At 50.1% G+C, this 15,919-nt stretch overlaps 1 protein-coding gene across 1 annotated transcript in view; it reads left to right on the top strand.

Annotated features, from left to right (window-relative positions):
* The window catches only part of LOC307045312 (phospholipid-transporting ATPase ID-like), a 70,480-nt gene that overhangs the window by 37,477 nt on the left and 17,084 nt on the right, over positions 1-15,919 (top strand). The window lies entirely within an intron of this gene.

Genomic DNA, 15,919 nt, shown 5'->3' on the forward strand with positions numbered 1-15,919 from the left:
TCCCCCCCCCTGGCGCGAGCTTGGAAATCTGATTGGCGGCGATTTCATTTGAACGGGAGGACAGCGCAAAACGAGAAGCATTTCGGATACAAGTAGACAGAAGGAATGAGGTATTTGCGGTCGGGGTATGGCTGGGGTAGGCTACAGCCATACCAATAAATGGCTTAGCCCCACCATGAACAATGATATTAAAGTAAGCAAAATAAAGTCTGCCAACTCGCGGAGTAATATGCACAGACAGCAGTTAGTAAGATTGATTTCAGTAGCCACTTGTCTGGAAATACCGAAGACTAGAAACGGTTTTGAACACTTTTGTCAAGTAGTGATCGTCTTCTCAATAGAACATCTTTGATAATATCTTCTGGCCAATCAGAATCACGATAACGGCGTGGTGTTGTTGCAGGAAGTCCCGACGGAGAATACTTTTGCTGTAGTACATCTCTATATACATCGGTACAACTATAAGACCCCAAGGTTTGATGATTGATAGGTGTGTGGGCTGTCTTTCATTTTGACACACAGAACAATGGGGGCTATCCACCCTTATCCACAATGTAAAGTAATTCACACAGCCTCTTCCCTCTCCTCTCTGTGAGGAGCAGCAGGTTCAGCTTTCAGAACAAAGTAACAAAAAACTAAAATGGCATTCATTTTTTTAAATACGTTGTGTAGTAATATATATTTATTTATTTTTTCTTCTCAAGGGAGCACCAGAATGTGTATTTGATGTTAGTATTTCAAAAAATCTCCTGGGGAAGAATCCCCCCAGACCCCCCTGCAGGGGTTGGGTTTTCAACTCTTTCACCTGTGGGGAAATTGCAGGATTGGCTCCAGGTCACCCTTTTTATTTACTACAAGAGAAATGTGCCTTTTTATTTCATACAGTTCAATTTGGATTGAGACAGGGAAATAATCTAAACCTCACGCGTGGCGTTTCATTGTCAAGGGGAGCGTGTATGTAATTACATTGCAAATACTGACTTGAGCCCCACCACTGTATGGGTTAGCCCTACCATAGATTACCCAACACAAAGACTCTGGCGCCGCAACTGTTTGCGGTCTACTATGACAGAGAAGAGCCTGTCAAGTTTGACTGTACTCAGCATTGAATCAAAACGCACCATAGCTTTAAATCTTAATAAGTTTATGTGGCGTTTTGTTGCTAATCAAGATGGTAATCGCCACATTCAGCTGTTATAGACATGCCAACTTGATGCTCTGCTCACGGATGAGTCGATGAGAATAATAAACTATTTAAGAAGATGACCTTACATGTGTAAATATATGTTTTTTCTTTGTGGGGGTCCCAAAAACCAGTTTAAAGTACTGAGAAAGTCAAATAAGACGGTGTGTAAAACTTCACTGCCCAGCCAAACAAAAGTAACCACTTTGATTTAACTAGGCCAGTAGGTAAGGGCTTTCCACTGGATAATAACTGTAGCGATGTATGTTTTAGCTGAATACACGTTTTTTGTTAACCCTAACTGATGCAGTTAGTCACTTCTTTAATGTTTGTTCTTTCTGATGTAAAGTCAAGGTTGTAACTGTTTGCAATGAAGTTGTGGGGCGCTGAACTGTTCCTTTGATCCTTTTGAATTATGATAGTAATTACTGGTCTTTCAAATTTGAAGGAGGGTGAGCAAGCATCTTGAGGAACATTCATCATTAACTCTCCAAAAAATATAGTTTATTTAATAATAACACTGAATATGTGAATCATAACAGTGATTGACAGCTGATATGAATAATATGATTGTTAATATTATCATATTCATACAGACACACATCGATGAGACAGTTAATTAATGTACTTATTGCAGCAGTCTGCATATTTGGTACCCCTGCTGGTCTAAGAGTTAAACCAACTCATTCAGTTAAAATTAATTAAATTACGTGTGCCACCTTATATATTTATATTTAAGGCTTTACTGATGTGCCACAATAATGTCACCTAATGTTATTGAGTTAAAATATCAATATTGTGGCTTTCCAAGTTAACATTGATTGATATGACTGCGATTAAATCAGCATATACTTCTGCCAGGGGATGCCACCCCTGAAATTCTCCTGCCACCCTCTTGCCACCCCATGAATATTTGTCTAGATCCGCCCCTGCCCCGACCCTACTTCATCACAGGCCGCCGGCTGCCTTGTGATGTCCCTGGGATATCACGTCGCAGGGCATTTTTCGAAAGAGGACCGTGTTGATCTCCTGGGAGCCACCGTCTTAGGGAGGGCTCTATGGATCGATCTCCTTGCTCCCGGGATAAGGAGTAATCACAGCGTGGCTGATTCTTGCCCATCCCCAGCGGAAGAAACATTGTCCTACACTCCCCGCCCCCGCTGTAAACCCCAGTATAGGGAGCCAGCAGGTGGGCGTGTGCACGTGAGTAGAATAAACCTTGTGCTGTCAAAGCACTGTGAGGGTTCAAGAGACGCTATTGCCGGCGTGCTGTTGTCAGAAAACACACCTTGCCTGGTATAATAGCTCCGATTAATGCATTTCACCGTTGAATGGGAAATACAGCGTTAATACGTGGGCGCGCGGCCCTCGTGAGAGTGGCCCTCTCACGAGGGCCGTGGTGCGTTCAGGGACCTCCGCAGGGGAACGGTGGTTTACGGTTGTAAACTCTAGTTCTAGAGCAGGGATGGCAAACATACGGCCGGCGGGCCGGATCCGGCCCGGGAAGCATTTCAGCTTGGCCCACGGAGCTGAAAGACTTTGCTAAGTAGGCTGTGAGAGGAGGGGAAAAAAACTGCTATTTTGAATCCTTCCACTAGTGGGCGCACTACCGCACCGGTACCAGTGAGAGCGCAGCCAGACTGTAAAACAAGTGATGAGTAAGAGTAGTGATTGCAGTCAATAACCTCTGACACCCTCATCCCCAAATGTCTCTGTCAAAAAAGAGAAAAGTGGACACGGAGTGCCGAGTTTTCCAAGAAAAAGGGACTGCATCCTATTTTTTTACAGAGGTAAATGGAAAACCTGTATGCTTGGTGTGTTCGCAGCAAGTTGCTGTGCTCAAAGAATATAATATTCGCCGCCATTATGAGACTCACCATGGAGAGAAATACGACAGTATGTGGCCCCTTAACTGAAATGAGTTTGCCACCCCTGTTCTAGAGTTGTGTGTGTGTGTGTGTGTGTGTGTGTGTGTGTGTGTGTGTGTGTGTGTGTGTGTGTGTGTGTGTGTGTGTGTGTGTGTGTGTGTGTGTGTGTGTGTGTGTGTGTGTGTGTGTGTGTGTGTGTGTGTGTGTGTGTGTGTGTGTGTGTGTGTGTGTGTGTGTGTGTGTGTGTGTGTGTGTGTGTGTGTGTGTGTGTGTGTAAGTGTAAGGACAACGGAGAAAAGAAAAGATAAATGACCTGCTATCAGGTCTAAAGAAACAACAGGCCGTTTTTACCCGGAGCCGAGATATAAGTGACGCAGCAGTGAAAGCCAGCTATCTCATCGCTAACGAAATAGCATCAGCCTCAAAGCCATACTCTGAGGGTGAGTTTGTGAAAACATGCATGCTGAAGGCTGCAGAAATTGTGTGCCCTGAGAAGCGACAAGCTTTTGCCAACATTAGTCTAACAAGGAATACAGTGAAGGATAGGATTGCCGATCTTTCAGCAGATTTGGATAGCCAGAAAAAAACAAAAGTCAAGTCATTCGTAGCATTTTCAGTTGCAATCGATGAGAGCACTGACATTACAGATGTTGCTCAACTGGCCATATTCATTCGTGGTGTTGATGAGACTTTGACGTTCACCGAAGAGTTCCTTGAGTTGGTTCCTATGACAGACACCACTAAAGCGGATGACATTTTTAGCGCTCTCGTTGAAGCACTGGACAGGGTTGGAGTGGACTGGACCCGTGCTGTCAGTCTGGTTACAGACGGTGCGCCATCAATGATTGGGAAAAAAGCAGGTGTTGCAACGAAATTCAGGGAGAAAGTACAAGCAGCAAATGGAGGAGATCGTTGTTGGACATTCCACTGTATTTTGCACCAGGAGGCATTGTGTTGCAAGTCGTTACAAATGGATCACGTCATGAAAGTGGTTGTTCAAACGGTTAATTTCATCCGAGCCAGAGGGCTGAATCACCGTCAGTTCGACAGCCTCCTCAGTGATAAAGACATCACCTGTAGCCTACCATATCACACTGAAGTAAGGTGGTTGAGCCGAGGTGCCGTGCTGAAGCGTTTTTCTGATCTACGCGAGGAAATTGGACAGTTCATGGAGAAAAAGGGTAAGCCAGTGCATGAATTAAAAAACCCAGAATGGCTGCAGGACCTTGCATTTATGGTGGATATTTCAGAGCACTTGAATAATCTGAACATAACGATGCAAGGTCGCAAAAAAGTTGTCACAGAATATTATGACAGCATACGCGCATTTAAGTTGAAGCTGGCTTTGTGGGAGACACAGCTGTCAAGTGGTGACCCTGCTCATTTCCCTCATCTAAGAAATGTGCATATGACCGGAGTTACTGCTGACATGAGACGGTACAAAGACAAAATTACAGAATTGCTGCGGGAGTTTGAGCGGCGGTTTCAGGTCTTTGGTGAGCTTGAGACAGAGTTTGCAGTTTTTCGCTCGCCATTTGCAGTTAAGGCTGCGGATCTGCCCGTCGACATACAACTTGAGATAATCGACTTAGAATGTGATCAGGATTTAAAAGACAAATTTGCCTCGTCGGACTTGGGCACATTTTATTGGTATCTTTTGCCAGGATACCCCAAATTGACAGCCCTGGCAGCAACGGTTTTGAGCATGTTTGGGACCACCTACCTTTGTGAACAGGTTTTCTCTGTAATGAACATTACTAAAAACAAAGCTGCACTCAAGACTCACACACAAGTGCCTGAATGAAATAATTAAATTGGCTGCTAGTCAGGATTTTAAGAAATATTTGAAAATTTTATATTATTCTGTCACTGAACATTGTGTATTATAATGTCAATCAGCAGCTTCAATAGGCAAAAAATAGTTTGATTTGATGTGACACTGTGGCTGCACTGCCAATATAAAAATTCTATATTTTCAAGGCAAGGGAGGTAACTCAAATTCCTCACTTAATAGCTCCCACGTTTTTATTTGCATTTTGTGGTGAGTCAGTTCAGGTGGAAATTGTGATCTGTTGTAAAGACCATGTGTGTAGCACTTGAAATTGCACTTGTTTGTCTTAATACAGTACATTTCAGTTTGTTCATAACGTTTTGCGTCTCATTACATGTGGACATTTTCCGAATGTACTTGTAGCTACTTATTTGCACTTAAACAGAAATATTGTCATTATGTAGGGCCTGTGGATTATTATGCTATGATGTTACTGGTCCGGCCCACTTTAGATCAAAGTGGGCAGTATGTGGCCCCTTAACTGAAATGAGTTTGCCACCCCTGTTCTAGATGTGTGTGTGTGTGTGTGTGTGTGTGTGTGTGTGTGTGTGTGTGTGTGTGTGTGTGTGTGTGTGTGTGTGTGTGTGTGTGTGTGTGTGTGTGTGTGTGTGTGTGTGTGTGTGTGTGTGTGTGTGTGTGTGTGTGTGTGTGTGTGTGTGTGTGTGTGTGTGTGTGAAAAAAAAAATGCATTCAGTGAGAACGAGTGCATTTATCCCAGAGTAAGAGTAATCTCTCTCCACAATTCCACTTTTGCCCATAATGTCCGTTTCGAAGAGACGGCATTGTGACGGCGGGCGCGGCCCCCCTCCCCTGAGGGCGGGGTTATGGCTAGAAAGGATCCGTCTGTAAATATGACGTCACGTTCTCGTTGTAACTCTCGTTGTAATCGACGTGACATTCAGCCAAACTCTCGCGAGAGTTTTACACAAGACGGATCCTTTCTAGCCATAACCTGAGGGCGGGCCGCGGTGTATTCAAAGACCTCAGTCGAGAGAAGAGTCACCGCAGCGCACGCTCCGACACAGGCTTTTCTGCAGACGAGGGAGCGCGGCGCGACGGTGAGACAAAGGGAGAGGTGCCGGCACGGAGATCTCGTGCCCGCGGCGCCCTCCACCTCTTCAGCCCACCCCGTGGAACCGGCATGCCGGCACTCATGGGGACGGGCTGCCCGTCTTCACGGATCTGACTGGCCTGGCGGGGGGAGAACATCTCTCCGCCCGGGACGAGAGGGCGAATCCCGCCTCCTCCTTGTATAATGCACAGATCACTACGTTTTCTAATAAGAATAACGTTGATCTGTATCCAAATCTGAGTGTCTTTTGTTTCCACAAATGCTACACTTACACACAATGTTAACCGTGCAAATTCCCCATTCGCTGCCCCAGCTGTAGCTCCTGTAAAGGAGGTGGCTAGTGGGCATGCGCAGATGAGAGGGATGAACCGCAGGGAGTGCTATCTAAAGGAGAGCGCTATGCGGGTGCAGGGACATTATGGCCGGCGTATTGCTGTCAGAGAACACACTACGCCTATAAAGACTCCGATTAAATGCTGTTTACCGTAGTGGAACTAAAAACATCATTATGGTGGAACGCGCGCTCACACAAGAGCGCACGGCGGTGCGTTCAGGGACCTCAGTATATAATCGGCCCTTTCTGTGTCGACCCTCCATGGGCAAATCTTCCCTTCACGGGGAGTTTTGCGGCGGAACGGGTCACCAGAGAGTCTCACAGCTTCATAGCTGCGGCCCCACAGCTGAGGGCTTTCCATTAACACAATGTTATGGGGAATGGAAACTCAGCTGTGTGCTAACAAAGTTGATGGACAGGACGCTGAAACGGGGCTATTCACTCTAGTTCTATTTCGTATATGGCTTCGCCCTCTAAGGCTATCGCTATTGGGTGATCCCCCTGCGCCCCCGCGCAGCACTGAAACACTTGTAGTCCACGCCCACCCGCAAGGTGGGCCCCACCCTCGGGCCTCCTTCCGGTATAAATAGAAAGGAGGCCTGGCAATCGGCTCCCTCTTTTCTTCAGCAAACCGCGGCAGTTACTGAAGCACAGAACCATTAATCATCATGAGCAACAACTGCGTCCGAGATTGTCCCTCATGTGGCTCAGGATATATCATGAGCTATGACCAGCACGCAATGTGCGAATCCTGCCTGGGGCCAGAGAACGCGGACGCGGCTCTCAGCCAGCAGGTCGCTTTGTGCTCACATTGTGCCCGTCTCCCATCAGCCGACAGGAAGCGAAGAGCGGACGCTCTAGCTGCTGCCCGTCCAGGAGCACGTGGACGGCAGCATATCCCTGGAGCCGAGTGACTCCTACCCCGTCTCCCTCCATGGTTCACCGTGCGGTTCTCCCCTCCCTCCTCTCCCCCGGACGGGGGAGACAGAGTCGGAGCAGGGAGCTGGTTTGGCGGCCGAGCACGCGGTCTCCTTCTCCGTCGCCACAGGACGGCGCCCTACGTTGAGCTCCCCAGTATGTGTATGTCGCCCGCCAGGCCGACCGGGTGCACCAGTGTGCCTTTCAGGCGTTGGCGAATATCATCGCGCTGCTCTCCAACTCGGTGGTGACACTGGTAGAGCGGTCCACCACCGAGGCAGAGGAAATCAGCAAGGCGGCCAGCACGGCGCTCACTCTGTGCGGACGGCATTCGCCAGCATGTCAGCTGGCTCCAGCCTGCTGAGCGCCCACAGCGGCACCAACGCCGCAGCATCCACGCCGGCAACAGAAGGCCGCAAGCGGAGAGACGCCCACAGCAACCGCCTCGGCGTCAGACTCGCCCTTCGGCGGCTGCAGGGGCTCCGTCCCATGTCTCCGCTCCCCCGCCACCCCAGAGACAGGGTCTCCCGGCGGCGAGTCAAAGGGAAGTGAGGCTCCCCCGCTTCTGGTCTGCTCCGCGAGAGCGTCCGAGGAAGCGGAGCCGGTAATTAAGCCGGCTGCCACTAATCTGTTGATTAAGACAGCAGGGCTCCCTGCATAAGCCTGCTGGTTTTAACCTATCGGTTAATAACCTGCAGAGCTCGCGGCATTTCTCTCACCGAGATACGCCTCCTACACACGGTCATAATAACCCATGAGCGCCGTTATAACGCCTCATGTGGACAGCACTGCACACACCTCCACTCATCCCCTGAGCCTGTACACGCCTCATGATGACAGCCGGAGTGAAACGCAGCGTGTGGAAGCTTCCTCGCAGCCCTTTCGCTTCACGGGCAGCGGCGGCGAGGGCAATGGCGTGGCTCGTCACCATGATGACCATTACAGCACATCACAGAGAAGCCAGAACGGGGGAATGAGCAGTATTCCAGGCTGAGTGCCCCCAGCATCAGCGCCCGCAGCGCCACGGCGCCTAGGGCTTGCTGCAGAAGCCTGCTGGTTTTAACCTATCGGTTAATAAACTGCAGAGCTCGCTAATTAAGCCGGCTGCCACTAATCTGTTGATTAGACAGCAGGGCTCGCTGCAGAAGCCTGGTTTTAACCTCTGTTAATAACCTGCAGAGCTCGTGGCATTCCTCTGTCCGAGATACGCCTCCTACACACGGCCTTAATAAACCCATGAGTGCCGTTATATAACGCCTCATGTGGGCAGCACTGCACACACCTCCATCCATCCCCTGAGCGTGGACGCGCCTCATGATGAGAGTCGGAGTGAGACGCAGTGTGTGGAGGCCCCCGCGCAGTCCTTTCGGTCCAAGCACACCTTGGGTTGCCTCACGGGCAGCGGCGGTAGTGGCTCTGGCGTGGCTCGTCACCATGACGACCAAAAACACATCTCGAGCATGTGCGCCCGCTCTCAGAGTTTTTCTCAGAGTGGCAGCACGTGTGTCTGATGGACAGATGGATGAGCAGGCTGATCAGCAGAGTACACCCTGCAGTTCGCCCCCCCCCCCCCCCCCCCCTCACAGTTCAATGGGATACAGGAAACACTCCAGAAGCTAGTCTTGCGCTCCAATCCGAGCTGTTGGAACTCCTGTTGAAAGAGGATATTTCCAGGGTACCTCAAAGGGAGGAAAATCAGGGGTTTTCACTCCCGTTATTTTTCTAATCCCGAAAAAGACTGGGGGAATGAGACATCCTCGATCTGTCAGTATTCCACATGCTGACGATCAAACAGGTGCTGGAATGTGTTCACCAGGAAGACTGGTTCACTTCAACCTGAAGGATGCATACTTCCACGTACCCATCATCCCAAAACACAGGAAATTCCTGCGTTTTCTCATTTCAGGGAATATCAGAGCAGTCAATCGTCTGTGGTTCGGATATTTCCTGGCTCCTCGCTTTTTTGTGTAGAGAAGCCTGGAGCCACTACACAGAGGAGGGATGAGAGTGTGGTTTTCTCTGGACGACCTGCTATTTGCTGGCTCGCTCCAGGGAGGAAGTCGCTTTACAGACGGTACATCTCGTATCGTATCTGTCAAAGCCTGGGTTTCATAATAGATTTGAAGAAAAGCTGTCCTAAAAAAAAAGACAATCTTTTAGCTGGGAGTGGAATTAAACTCAGCTAGCATGAGAGCGCGGCTCTCGCGGCAGCGAGTCGAGGAACTGACAGCTCTCCTCCGGCGTGTCACAACCCACACAGCCCTCTCCGTGACGCAGCTGCTCGGCGTTGGCGTCAGCTGGTCACGTGATCATACCCCTGGGTCTCTTCCAACAGGGGGACACTCCAGAGGTGGTTCATTCGCTGCAGAAGCCTGCTGTTTTTAACCTATTGGTTTATATGGAAATGCGACCATTACGGCACATCACAGAGAAGCCTCTCCCCCCAGCAGTTCCATGGGATACAAGAAACACTCCTGTCATCCCAGGAACAATGTCTTGCGCGGTTGTTACTCCGCTATTTTTCTAAATCTCGGAAAAGAACGGGGGAGTCGCCCCGTTGCTGTACAATCAATGTGTTGATTTGCAAAGACAACAGGCCACGGCTATGGAAGCAACCTCAATCGCCGGGGAGGAGTACGATCTGCGCAGCTTCTGAACGCAGCCAGGCGGCTGCTGTTCTGGGCGCGCACACACATTGCTCTCATCAGAGCAAGGTATTCCCGGCGAATTGAACAGAGGGGCTCGCAGAGCGCGGCAGGCGTGTTATGCGAGGAGTACAGAGACTCAGACCTGTGTCACACGCACTGGCGCCTCAGTGGGATTTGGCTTTGGTGTTATGTGCACGAAAGCAAAGCCACCTTTGAACCTTTAGACCAGATTCCCCTTAAACTGTTGTCAGCCAAAGTAGTATTACTTTGGCTCTTTCAGCGAAAAGGGTGAGTGATATGTCTGCTCTCTCTGTGGCTACGTCATGCCTCCGGATGCAAGGAGATGGCAGTTCAGCTGTTTTACGCCTTAACCCGGCTTTTATGCCAAAGGTCATCACAAGCTCTTTAGAGTCAAGATGGTCTTGATCACCTTGGATGGCTTCTTTCCCCCTCCTCACAGGTCGGAGGAAGAAGCCGCGACTCATCTCCTCTGTCCTGTGTGCGCGCTGTCCTGCTAGTGGCACGCACGGCTGCCTTGCGCCGTTCTCAGCGCCTGTTTGTGCATTATAGAGAGCGCTCGTTCGGGCAGCCTCTGTCTGCACAATGGCTGTCACACTGGCTGTGTGAAGCTGTGTCACAGGCATATGTCTCCTCATGGGGTGGATCCCCCGGAGAACATCAATGCGCACTCCACCAGAGGAATGTCCTCCTCCACGGCTTTGCACGGAGGAATGTCAGTGGAAGACATTTGCACTGCTGCATCTTGGTCTTCCCCCTGTTAATTTATTTAATTGTATTTAAGGGATATGTCTCCCATTCCTCCCTGACACACCCTGTACGGAGTGTCTTGTCAGAGTGAGTGACGTCAGGGATCCAGCTGTGCGCCTCTCTCCTGCCTCTTGGCACGCGGAGAGCAGCCCCGTTATCCCTCTTATAGGAGGGAGATTCTTTTTTCCTCTGACACACTTTGTACGGAGTGCCTGGTCAGAGTGAGTGACGTCAGGGAGCCAGCTGGGCGCTCTCCTGCCTGTCTGACACGCAGAGAGCTGCTGTTCCCCCTCTATGATCGCTGGGCAAGGTGGGACCTTCGTCTCCACTTTCTCACAGCGGCTAGGTATGTATTGTTCCCAGCCTTCATCCCGTCAGGGAAGATAGGCATGTTTTGCTATGTTCCAGGGACGGTGATGCGCCATTACGCATGGAACAACAGGCATGGGGTGTTATTGAGCAGGTGTGTCTGTGCTTCTAGTGCCGGGCGGACCCAGTGGGGCGCAGACTACATCATGCTTCGCCCTTAACCCAATAGCGATAGCCTTAGAGGGCGAAGCCATATACGAAATAGAACTGAGGTTACCTACTGTAACCCCAGCTTCTATGAGTAAATGGCGCAGCCCTCTAAGCGCTGGGCCCCACTGGCTCTACGAATAGCTGAAGAAAAGTTATTTTGTATGGGAGCAGATTGCCGGGCCTCCTTCCTATTTATACCGGAAGGAGGCCCGAGGGTGGGGCCCACCTTGCGGGTGGGCGTGGATTACAAGTGTTTCAGTGCTGCGCGGATGCGCAGGGGGATTACCCAATAGCGATAGCCTTAGAGGGCTGCGCCATTTACTCATAGAAGCTGGGGTTACAGTAGGTAACCTCAGTTTTGCAGCCTCCCACCTCCTTTTATGGGCATGCGAGACGAAATCTGTCTTCCCAGGAGGAAATTGGTTTCCTCTCAGCAGAGATTCAGGCTCTGGTGCAGAAACAGGCTGTGTCTGTTGTTCACCCTCAGCTCAGAGAAAATGGTCTTTATTCCATGTACTTCCTGGTTCTCAGGAAGACAGGGGAATTCAGATCTATTCTAGATCTCAGCAGCCCGAATCGCTACATTGCCGGCAGAAAAATTCTGCATGTTAACTATAAAACAGTTCATGGGGCTAGTGCAAACCGGGCGATTGGTTGACCACCATCGACCTGAAAGACGCATACTTTCATGTGGAAATTTCTCCGGAGTGCAGAAAGTGTAGGGTCATTCCTAGCATTCGGTGCCATTTCAGCCAGGGTATTTTCAAAAATAAAAAACATAATTTTCCATGTTTTTTAAAAATGTAATCTGAATGATGGCTTGTTAAAGTATAAGAAAAGTATTTTGGTCAAGCTCAGGATATTATGCTTAACATTTCTTTTTTTTTACCATCCCCAGTTACTGTGTGTGCACCCTGTTACTGTGAAAAATAGTAACAGGGTGGACGGTAACAGGGTGGACATTTTAGGCTAAACTTGGCTATTGCTACATGTGTGGTGATAATCAAGCTAGCACTTGGTGACAACAGAAACATATATTTGATAGATATATTCACCATATTTTCTAAATGTAAAACAAATGATCAGTTCCACTAAAAATGAGCATAACAGGGTGGACATTTTATGCTTTACCGCAATAGTTAAGTTATTTAAAACATTAGAAAAACGTTGAAGGAAGAACGCATTCACTCTGCTTGTTGAAGATTAGTTCCCACTCAACATGTATCCTTCTTCTTCTTGAGTCATACAAATAGTAGAATAGTAAAGGGGCGTGTCCAGAGGGATTCAAATCAGAGTAACAGGGGGGACATTCAAACAGGGCACACACACTTTATTTTCAATACAAATGAATTAATAAAAACAATTTCAATTTGGTGAGGATAATTAGCAAAAGGGTCATATAACACTCACAAAAATTTAGAATTTGTTTGTATTTCTTTGATTTATTTTTGTATATCTGTTACAGAAGTTGAGCAAACATGATTGGGGACATAGCAATTTGGCCTACTTGTGCTAAAATCAGAGTAATTATTTAGAATGGCTAAATAACATTGTTGTTTTATGGTAGAGGGTATAAACATTTAAAACCAAGCTTTTAAAAAATAAGCATTAGACCTTTTTAAATACAAAATATATGATATAATGTGTTGGGGACCTAAATGGCACCGAATGCTAGGAATGACCTGCGTTTTGCCTTCCAGGGAATAGCCTATGACTACAACAGATTACCGTTCGGCTACTCCCTATCCCCATGCACATTCAGAATGTGTGGCCACTGCGCTTCAACAAATGTGCGTCCACGGCATGAGAGTTTTTATTTTACCTAGACGACCTCATCGTCATGGCCGGGTCCAGGGAACAGGCAATGCTTTGCACAGCACAATTGATCACACACCTAACCAAATTAGGCTTTGCAATCAATTGAAAAAAGAGCACCCCCATACCTCACCAACAGGCGTTGTAGTTGGGAGTGGTGTTCGATGCAAGCGCGCTACGCGCCACCCTGTCAGGGAGCAGAAGTGCGTCCCTTCTCCGGGCGGTTGACAGGCTGCGACAGGGGGCGACAGTGACAGCTTTAACTGTCATGCAGACTTTGAGTTTCATTATGGTTGCTCACATTGTGGTCCCGCAGGGGTTACTGCATATGCGCCGCCTGCAGAGGTGGTTCTCCAGCCTGCGTTTGGATCCCAAGAGGCACAAACGGCGGCTGGTGACCATCCTCCCCTCAGTGGAGGGCAACCTCCGGTTCTGGGGGTCTCCCGGGCGCCTCTGGAGGGGGTCTCCACTGGGACGGGTAACCTCCTACATCACAGTGTTCACGGGAACAGGATGGGGAGGGACCTGCCTGAAGAGGGCTATAGGTGGGCGATGGTCTCTAACAGAAACACGACACAGCAACCTCCTAGAGCTACAGGCGGTAGTGTTAGTCCTCCAGCATTTCATGCCCCTAATTCAAGGGAGACATGTATTGGTCAGGAGCGACAACAGCACCACAGTGGCCTATATCAACAGGCAAGGCGGAGTCCGCTCCGCCACCTTGTTAGCCACAGCAGAGAGGCTGTGGTTATGGGCTTCAGAGGTGGTGTTATCTCTGAGAGCCCTCCATATCCCGGGACTGGAGAACAGGGGGGCCGACCTCATGTTGAGGGGCGGCCCCCTGCCAGGCGAATGGACGCTTCACCCAGAGGTGGTGAAGCAGTTCTGGGCCCAGTTCGGGAGAGCGGAAGTGAATCTGTTCGCCAGCCGGCGCGACAGCCACTGTGCCCTGTTGTTCTCCATGGCCCTGAGCGACGACCTGCCTTTAGGGGTGGACGCGTTTGCACACGAGCCATGGCAAAGGAAGCTGCTATACGCCTTTCCATCGCTGCGTCTCACTCTCCCTCTCCTGGGGAGAGTCAGGCGAGAACGTCTGGCAGTCATTCTGGTAGCGCCGGATCGCGTCGGGGCGCCGTGGTACTCAGAGATGACACAGATGAAGGTGGGCCAGCGCTGGGCAATTCCCCAGTTCTGTGGGGCAATGTCTCAAGAGGTGGGTGCAATCGGGGCGTTACCCACTCTGGGCCGTCCTCTCCAGGCCTGGCTCCTGAGAGGGACAGGCTGAGACAGGGTGGATTGTCTGAGCGTTATTCAGTCTATCCAGGCAGCTACAGCAGGATCCACCACAGCCTGTTACAGGCCAAAGTGGCTGGGATTCCAGCGATGGTGTGAGGAGCGGAAAATAGAGCCCCTATATTGTGAGTTGGGCTCTATTTTGTCCTTTTCACAGTTATTTGTGGACAGAGGACTTGCTCATTCCACTGTAAAGTGTATGCAGCAGCCATCTCGTCCTGTCATGAGGGATTCAACGGCAGGTCAGCCTTTTCTCATCCACTGATGTTACGGTTTTTACAGGGGGTCAGGAGGCTGCGCCCAGTAGTGCGCGCTTCCACCCCGCAGTGGGACCTGCCGCTGGTGCTTGAGGCTCTGGTCACAGAGCCATTTGAGCCTCTAGAGCTCTCCTCCCTGAAAGCACTGTCGTGGAAGACAGCGTTGCTACTTGCCTTTACGTCAGCCAAAAGAGTGTCCGAGTTAACCGCTCTGTCGGTGCACCCGAGCTGTTTACTGATTCGGGGTGACCGGGGCGGGGCGACACTCAGACCGAACCCCTCCTTTGTGCCCAAGAGCCTAAGGAGTGCGTTCAGGTCGAGGGCTATTCAGTTGGGGGGATTTAGTCTTCCACCCCATGGTGGGGCCAGGGAAACTAAATTACACCTCCTCTGCCCGGTGCGCGCGTTAGCTACCCTACCCCGTTAGAGCGCACAGCTACCCTGAGACGCACTGAACAGCTGTTTGTGTATTCTGGGGCTGGGTGACTGGAAAAGCTCTGTCCAAGAAACGCCTGGCACGCTGGCTTTGCGGAGGCATTTCACACGCCTACAAGCAGGCAGGGAGAGCCTGTCCTACGGGGGTCCGTGTGCACTCCACACGAGCTGTGGCCGCGTCAACAGCTTTATTCAACGGTGTGAGTGTGGAGGACATATGCACGGCGGCGTCTTGGTCAACGCCAGGTCCCTTCATAAAGTTTTATCTCTTGGATATGTCTGGCTCTTTCTCAGAGTCTGTGCTTGCTGGGGCAACACAGGACTGGTGAGGATGGGGGTCTGTGGGTCAGTTGGCATCTGACCCCCTCCCCGGGCGTAAATGCGCTTACGTTTCTCCGGACTCCTGACGTAATGCGCTTTGGGCCCTTACAGGGACCCAAAGCGCATTACCAGAGCCCTCCATACTATAGTCCGCACGGGGTCAGTGTCTGAGTGTGGGGACATAGGGGGCACTTGCGCTCTCCCCGTGCTCTTTAGGGACTCAGGAGAGAGGGTGCATAGTGAACCCATACAGCTGCGGACTTTCCCTGTCTGCCTATAAGCGGACGCAGGGGAGCCCTCAGCACTGTTTTCGAGCACACTTTTAAGCGAGGCAAGCGCGTCAGGGTGTGCTCTATCGGCCGCAGCCTGGACTTCTCCACGGCTACAACCGAGGGAGAGGTGAGTGAGGCGCGTCGGCTGCTAAAGCCGGTCAGGGACAGTGAGGTTGAACGGTGTGCTGGACGACAGTGCGTGCATACATCGGGGCTCCGCCCACTGTACCCATAGGGTCCAGTAGAGATATAACGCCGGGTTACGTATTGTAACCCTTGTTATATTAACACAGGCGGAGCCCTCTACCTTGGGGCACTGTCTGTCCTATACCGCTCGCTGAAGAGTGGTGTAAGATGGTGGTCAGGAGGCGAGGCCTCCTTTTAT

Source organism: Notothenia rossii (assembly GCF_949606895.1).
Source record: "Notothenia rossii genome assembly, chromosome: 6".
Classification (NCBI taxonomy): Eukaryota; Metazoa; Chordata; class Actinopteri; order Perciformes; family Nototheniidae; genus Notothenia; species Notothenia rossii.